This window comes from Danio rerio, chromosome 19 (genome assembly GCF_052040795.2).
Source record: "Danio rerio strain M-AB ecotype USA chromosome 19, GRCz13ab, whole genome shotgun sequence".
Classification (NCBI taxonomy): domain Eukaryota; kingdom Metazoa; phylum Chordata; class Actinopteri; order Cypriniformes; family Danionidae; genus Danio; species Danio rerio.
This window is the reverse complement of record NC_141039.2, coordinates 20,455,853-20,463,819: the sequence shown is the minus strand read 5'-3', so window position 1 is coordinate 20,463,819 and position 7,967 is coordinate 20,455,853. Positions and strand designations below refer to the sequence as shown.

At 32.5% G+C, this 7,967-nt stretch overlaps 1 long non-coding RNA gene across 1 annotated transcript in view; it reads right to left on the bottom strand.

Moving 5' to 3' along the window:
- Positions 1–5,162: 5,162 nt before the first annotated feature.
- LOC141379062 (uncharacterized) overlaps positions 5,163–7,967 on the bottom strand; it is a 127,628-nt gene continuing 124,823 nt past the window's right edge. The window contains exon 3 of the long non-coding RNA XR_015516660.2: positions 5,163–5,533. This is a non-coding gene — a long non-coding RNA (uncharacterized LOC141379062). The remainder of the gene's footprint in view (positions 5,534–7,967) is intronic.

Sequence of the window (7,967 nt, the reverse complement as noted above, 5' to 3'; positions counted from 1 at the left end):
TAACAAGGGAGAAACAATGCTTCACTTTAATTTACAACCCTCAAATGTGGTATTTACCCTGTAAGTACAGGGAACAAGGGGGTAACAATGGAGGAACAATGCTTCACTTTAATTTACAACCCTCAAATGTGGTATTTACCCTGTAAGTACAGGGAACAAGGGGGTAACAATGGAGGAACAATGCTTCACTTTAATTTACAACCCTCAAATGTGGTATTTACCCTGTAACTACAGGGAACAAAGAGGGAAGAAGCTGAACTTTAACACACTAGTGTATACTTGAACACTAAGAACAGAGTAAACTACAGCAGCGGTTTTTATTGATTAAAGACCAAATTACTACATTTTTCTATAAAGCATCAGCTATACATTTACTGAAATGCAACAGTTAGCCCCCCTGTGCAACAGCAGTAAAGATGCGAGGCTGTACAGTAAAAGTTCGGTTACAGTAAGTAACTGGCAACAGTGTTGCCAGTTAATTACTGTAACTGAACCATTACAGTGAGTGGCTGGCAACAGTGTTGCCAGTTTTCTACTGTAACTGAACCAATACAGTGAGTAGCTAGCAACAGTGTTGCCAGTTAATTACTGTAATAGAGCAGCAGTGGTAACTAACTGGAAACTGTGTAGAGTTAATTACTGTATTGTAGTGTTACAAATTACAGCATTATACTGCATACACATTAATAGTATGTCATATATAGTTATTGTAGTGTTACTAAAATTAATCAGTATTCTTAGCTGTTATTTAAAAATAGAAGGCATAACATTTTTTCAGACAAATTCATTTTATTGTTTTGGCACCAAACAAATAAATAACAGAAAATGTTTAACAAAATTAAAAAAATCAGCAGATATAAATATTGTCTTACATATTACAGATCTGCACAGTAAGGCTGCGGTCACACTAATGTTTAAGCATGCAATATTCTGCACTGCGAAGTGGAATTAAACAAAGCGAGTAGTGGAATTAAACAAAATAATTAGAAATTGAAAAAGCAAGCCAGAGAGGTCATGTTTTGATCTTTGATTGGTCTCAAGCAATCACATGATGTGATTTCGCATTCAGCGTTCTCCAAGCTTGAATTTTCCAATGCTGCGAATTATGAAATTTGTCTCGTGAGCTATCATTCCAGGTCTGCAGTACTCACATGCGTATGAATGGAAGTCTATAGGGAGAAAAGTGCAGTGTGACCGGGACTTTAAGCTGTCCCTCTAATTAAACACACCTGATCAAACTTATTAAGGCTTGTTAGAATTCTACAGGTAATGTTGAAGCAGGGTGGATTCTAAACTCTGCTGCGCTGCAGTTCTCCAGGAACTTGGAGTTTGACCCCCATGGTATATAGCAGGGGTGCTTAATCCTGTTCCTGGAGATCTACGTTCCTGCAGATTTCAGTTGCTACCCATATCAAACACACCTGCCTGTAATTATCAAGTGGTGTTCAGGTCCTAATTAATTGGTTTAGGTGTGTTTGATATGGATAGCAACTAAAATCTGCAGGAAGGTAGATCTCCAGGAACAGGATTAAGAACCCCTGGTATTAGTAATACTTTTAAAGCAACTGCCAACATTTATCACAATCACATATCCAATAAACACACACACACACACACACACAAAGTGCTGCAGTGAAATGTGTTACTCTCTCCTCAATGCTGACCATGCAAAAAAAAAAAAAAAAAAAAAACTGAACAGCAAAAATCACAAAATAAATATTTTATATTTTAAAGTTTTAAATAATTAAAAACTGTGTCAAATCTCAATAAAAAGTTTAAATTAATTGTAGAAAACAAAAATAAAGTTGGCAACAATGAAAAACCAAAGGATAAAATCTTTTACTATTATAATTATCTCATGACAACAAACTTTTTTATTGTTTTAAATATAAATTCATAGGTGGAAACACTGCTCTGAAAAGTACTTTTGCAACAAACTCACAACCTGGGACCGGAAAGGGGAGCTTTTGTGTGTGGATGGCTATGTGTATCATGTTTTTGTGATTCCCTGTAATGATGTGCACATGTTACCTTACTGAGATAATGGAATTTAAATTTGGCTTAGTTGCCAGAAAGATACATACAACTGTTAGCATCTGTACATTATGGCAGTATGCAATATTTAATAAATACATATACTGTACTTAAACAAAAGTAATGTAAGAAGTTACATGAGGAGAGGCTAACTAGCTAACAATGTTGCTTTCAAGTACACAGTTTAAGATAACAACAGTATAACTTAAAACACAGCCTTATTTTAGAAACCCTCAAAAACATTTGAACACATTTTACTTACTCATTGTAGATTCTTATTTAAAGCCTAAAACATAACAGACTCTACATCTAATGGACATAGCATAAAGCACACTCAGCAGTAAACAAATCAAACACCTGGCTCCCTTAAAGGGCCGGCATTTTCTGAAAACTCTTTCTAACACCTTTTTGTTTAGAATAAGACGGACAGCCTGTGGGAGTGTGTGGTGATGCCTAAATCATTGTTTTTTTTACAGTTATTTACTACACAATCTACAGAGTAACAGTGCAGTTATACTAATTAAACACACCTGATCAAACTAAATCTAAAGGTAGTGTGTTAAAGCAGGGCTGGAACTAAATTCTGCTGGACTGCGGCCCTTCAAAGGAACTGCCTACATTTATCACAATCATGCACATATCATTGAATAAAAACAATAAAAATATAAAAACTTCATCCAAAGCAAAAAATAAATAAATAAATAAATAAATAAATAAATAATAATAATAATAAATAATCTGATCCTCATGTTGTTCCAAACCTGTAGTAATAAAAATAAATAAATAAATAAAATAACCTGATTAATACATTTATTTAGGAAAGCCTTTATACTATACTGTTAATGCCACTTTTACCTACTTCATTTGAAGTTTTCCAGACAAATTAATTGAGTCTCTGCAAAAATGTATGTACGTGCTGTTTAAGATATTTTTTAAATAACACATTTTTACTAGTTATTTAGCAAAATACTAATATTCAGCTTAAAGTGCAATTTAAAAGCTTAACTATAGGCTAAACTAGGTAAATTAGATTAATTATAGAAAAGTAAACAAAGTTATAAAAATGGTTGTGATAATTTGGTTGCTCTGTGTGAATATTTTTGCCTTTAAATGCATCTCGTCGATATCTTTACCTTTTAATTAGCTCTGTGACATTGACATTGGTTGACTCCTGATACTCAATGTTAAAAACATAAAAGGAACCAAAGAAAAGACAAAGATGTCTGCAGAAAAATTTTGCTTATCATCAATGCATTGTCTCACTTTCTCCTCAATACTGACCATACACAACATAAAGCATCAGAGTACATGGGGATGGCCATTTATTATCACAGTAACTATCTGTAATGGATACATAAAGTAAATTACTGTAATTTATTCTTTGCACTACAAAATTTCATACAAATCCTGCTCCTTTTACAGTAAAATACTGTTTCCTTTTATTACAGCAAAACACTGGCTATTTTACAGTTATTTACTGCATAATCTACAGTAAGGGTTAACCGTGTATTATATTAAGTTATATAAAATTTATATTTTATTAAATAAAATTATGTATTGTATTATATTATATCATATTAAGTTATATTAAATCATTATTTTATTAACTTATATTATAATTATAACATATTATATAATATTATCATATTATATTATTATAATATTTATATTTATATTAAATTTAATTATATTATATATCATTATTATTCTATTCTATTCTATCATATTATATTATATTATATTATATTATATTATATTATATTATATTATATTATATTAAGTTATATAAAATTTATATTTTATTAAATAAAATTATGTATTGTATTATATTATTTCATATTAAGTTATATTAAATCATTATTTTATTAACTTATATTATAATTATAACATATTATATAATATTATTATATTATATTATTATAATATTTATATTTATATTAAATTTAATTATATTATATATCATTATTATTCTATTCTATTCTATTATATTATATTATATTATATTATATTGTAATTAATAAACTATTAACATAAAAATTTCTTTATGTTCATACCGATGTTTCCTCTGTGTGTCAGTCTGGGCCTGAGCGTGTGAGTGATGATAAGGAAAACTTTGGATAACATCCTGTCAACTGCTTGTGAAAGATAGATTTATATCAGATGTAGAATATGTATATCTGATTGTATGTGGTGGGTGTCTCCCACTAAATACTATATGTTGTTAGGTGATTAGAAAGTGTTTTGATATCTATATATCCACATCCAGTCAACTGTATGCATATGTATGTGTGTGTGTGTGTGTGTGTGTGTGTGTGTGTGTGTGTGTGTGTGTTTGTGTGTGTGTGTGTGTGTCTGTGTGTGTGTGTGTGTCTCTGTGTGTGTATGTGTCTGTGTGTACGTGTGCGCGCGCTCGAGCGAACTTGGGTCTGGCTTTGTATGTTTGAATAGATGACACAGTATTTACTAAATATGTTCATTAATAGGTTATGTTGTTTTTTACATTATTACTACATTAATACATATTTAAAGACACACAAACATTTTGATGTATCTTTGTTGGACTATTAAATTTAAATTTGTTTACAATATTAATAGTAAATAACAGTAAATAACAAATCTTAATCTGTATTAACAATAAATTGTCACACCTTTTAAAACAACGTTATCTAAAATGTAATGTTCTAAACTGTTGGTTGAAAAACACAGATGTAAATTCAAGTTGTCTCTATAATTAATGAAAACTTTTATTATGAAAAACAATTTAAAATGAAAGTTTTTCCTTTGACTAACATGTTTTCAATTTATTTACATGCATGACCTGTAATTTATGGCACACATTGTAAAACAGTTAATCCAAAGCCTTATGTTTTGAGCACTGGTCATCACTGGTGTTGGTTTAAAAAATCAACATAAAATATTTACTAAAAATGACTTATGAGTCTTTAGACTTTATTGTTATTTCTGTTTCAAAAGATAAATAAAATGTAATTTTATTACAATAAATTGTAGTTATTGCATTACTAGACAACTTAGTTACTGAATTTTAAATTCAAACTGTTTTTAATTCATTGCAAATACTTGATCAAATAAAGAGAAATATGTATATTATTCAGAATAATGGAATAACACTGATATTTATTTTAAGAAGAAAAATTGGCTCTCAGTTTATCTAAAAACAGTACAGCTCCAGCCCTTAGTTAAATCTACTTAATGTTTTATACTAAAATTTTCTAGTTTAACTACTGAATCCACCATTTACATGTTCATACAATGGTGTCAAATCTAGTAAGTTTACAAATTTGTCAAATTAGTCAAGTTTACAAGTAGTTCTTGAAAGTAGACTGATTACTTTTTTACAGGGTAAATGATGCTTTTCTTATACCAATAGACTTAATCAAGATTATTGTCACTACACACAATTTGTTGGGAGTGTTTATGTTTCTTTAAACAATGTTTTTTATTGGCAAACACATTTTTAAATTATCAATCTAAAATCTACCTGAGAGAGAATTATGATGGGGCATCTGTCAAAAAGTTTGATGGATTGTAGCCCCGCCCCCTAAGGCGGGACTTCCGGTCTAAGCCCCGCCTCTTTTATATAAACTTTATAGTTCCGGTAATTAGATTCTTATCGGTTTAATATAAAATAATAATTCCGGTAATTAGATTCTTATCGGTTTAATATAAAATAATAATTCCGGTAATTAGATTCTTATCGGTTTAATATAAAATAATAGGCTATTTCCAGGTAATGAAAATATTGGTAATTAAATTCTAATCAAACAGAAATAAAATTAATATTATAATAATAACGGAAATTAAATTGATGGTATTAAAATCATTATTTAATTATTATATTATAATATAATTAATAAATCATACTAAATCCATCACTTACCCATATGATGTTGTCTCCAAACGTTAGACAACACCCATCAACTGCTTGTGAAAGATAGATTTATATCAGATGTAGAATATGTATATCTGATTGTATATGTTGGGTGTCTCCCACTAAATACTATATTTTGTTAGGTGATAAGGAAAAATGTTGACCGTTAGACAACGCCCTGGCAGATACATCAGGCCGATAGAATGATAAGTTGTTATTTGAACTAATGTTAAATATTGATAAGAAAGCATTGACGCAACATATAACTGATAGAGTACGGGTGTGTCACTACAGATGGTATCAACATACATGTGTATATGTATATTAAGAGCTAGAAATAGTTTGAGTGTTATGTCAAAGTCATGGCTGCCTTTGAAGTAAACACTAGCACACCGGGTCAGATTTGGACCGACGATCTCAATACCGACTTAAACGGTAATCCTATAGCTAAGGAGGAAAATTGGGAAGACCATATGCTGAGAAGGCTGACGATGGCTCCTAGAAAAAGGATCACCAACCTGAAGCTAACAAATTTTCTTCACGAGAATAAACGTTACATGAAAAAAGAGTTTGCTATGCCTAGCGAACGTATTTGTCATTACCTATTTGACAAAAAACAGCGGGTTGTTACCTTGTACACAACGGAATCTGGAGAGCCGCACAGTCTGGATGACCCCTGTCTGATCTTACCAGTTAAAGACTGGTTCTTATTCTACAATCATGTCTGGCCTGATATCCAGAATTCTAAACAGGAGCCGTTGTTTATCGCCGAGTGGGATTCTGAAAAACCGAACAATCGATTTCGAGTGGTTGGAAACAACTGTGAAAAGAATCCTAAAGACTGTATTTTCATATTCTTGTGCGATGACAAGACAAAGCTTCGTGAGCGTTCTGGCATAATACATGCTGATGAGCATAACGAGCGATATGAAATGTTGCTCCCCATCCTCTGGCAAGACGTCAACAAGCTGTCTGAAATTTTTGCCACCATAAACCAATTGTTTAAATGGTGTGACATGAATGATCGATACAAGGATATTAAAGTTCAGCTGTTTCACCCCCAGAGGTCTGTGCGACGAGGGAGGGAACACTCCCAACTGTCTCCGCCCATCTACTACGAACATAAAAACCCATAATCAACAACTGTTCACCACAGTACTACAACATGTCTCAACAACTCTCTTCAGAATTTGGTATCTTCAAGCCTGAGGATATCAAAGCAATTCCTCCTGATGAAAACGCTTTGCCATGCTTTCCGAAATTCGGAACTTCTGCATTAGATCGCGACTTACCATGCTTTGAGCTATTCAAATCTTCTGAACCGGACAACGATGAAAAAAACTGGCTGGATAAATTTTGCACCGAACTAGGATACCGTAACCTGACATACCTGACCAACAAGTACAAAAAAGATGACGATACAAAGTTTGACGTCACAGATGGATGTTTCTGCAGTTCCGGTTTCAAGATCATAAAAGCGCTGATCGCTGTGCTCATGCAACACATCATCAACGCTCAGCTGAAAAAGGAATGTGAGGGTTGTGCTATCGACCACCCCAGCCAGCTGCAACACTCCTGTCTGTTTGAACCCTCACCATTCTACTTCGACTCTCACTTTGGAACACTCGTCAATAAACTGATCAAACCTGAGTTTCACACTGCTGTGTCACAGGCTATGATGCGTGTTGGTTTAAAGTCACAGCCTCAGACGATCCACGGAACAGCCCTGGGTATTCTACACGAATTGAGGAGCGAACCATTCATCGTTGCAAGACTGGAAGACATCAGAACCAAGATTCTGGACGACTCCTGTGAGAAAATCGTCAGTGACGCTGTCGATTTCTGGCACCGCAGTGGCTAGACCTCAAACCAGCTGAAAACATCAGAATGGGAAACACATGTAAACCTGGCAAGATACTTGAAAACTTTTTATTAGAGTACTATAAAAATCAGTTAAAGGGTCTTTTATGTAAAGTCATTAATGATTCCACGAATGATGATCGTTTATCACAATCCAAACGTGTGAAGAATTTAAAAAAAGAAA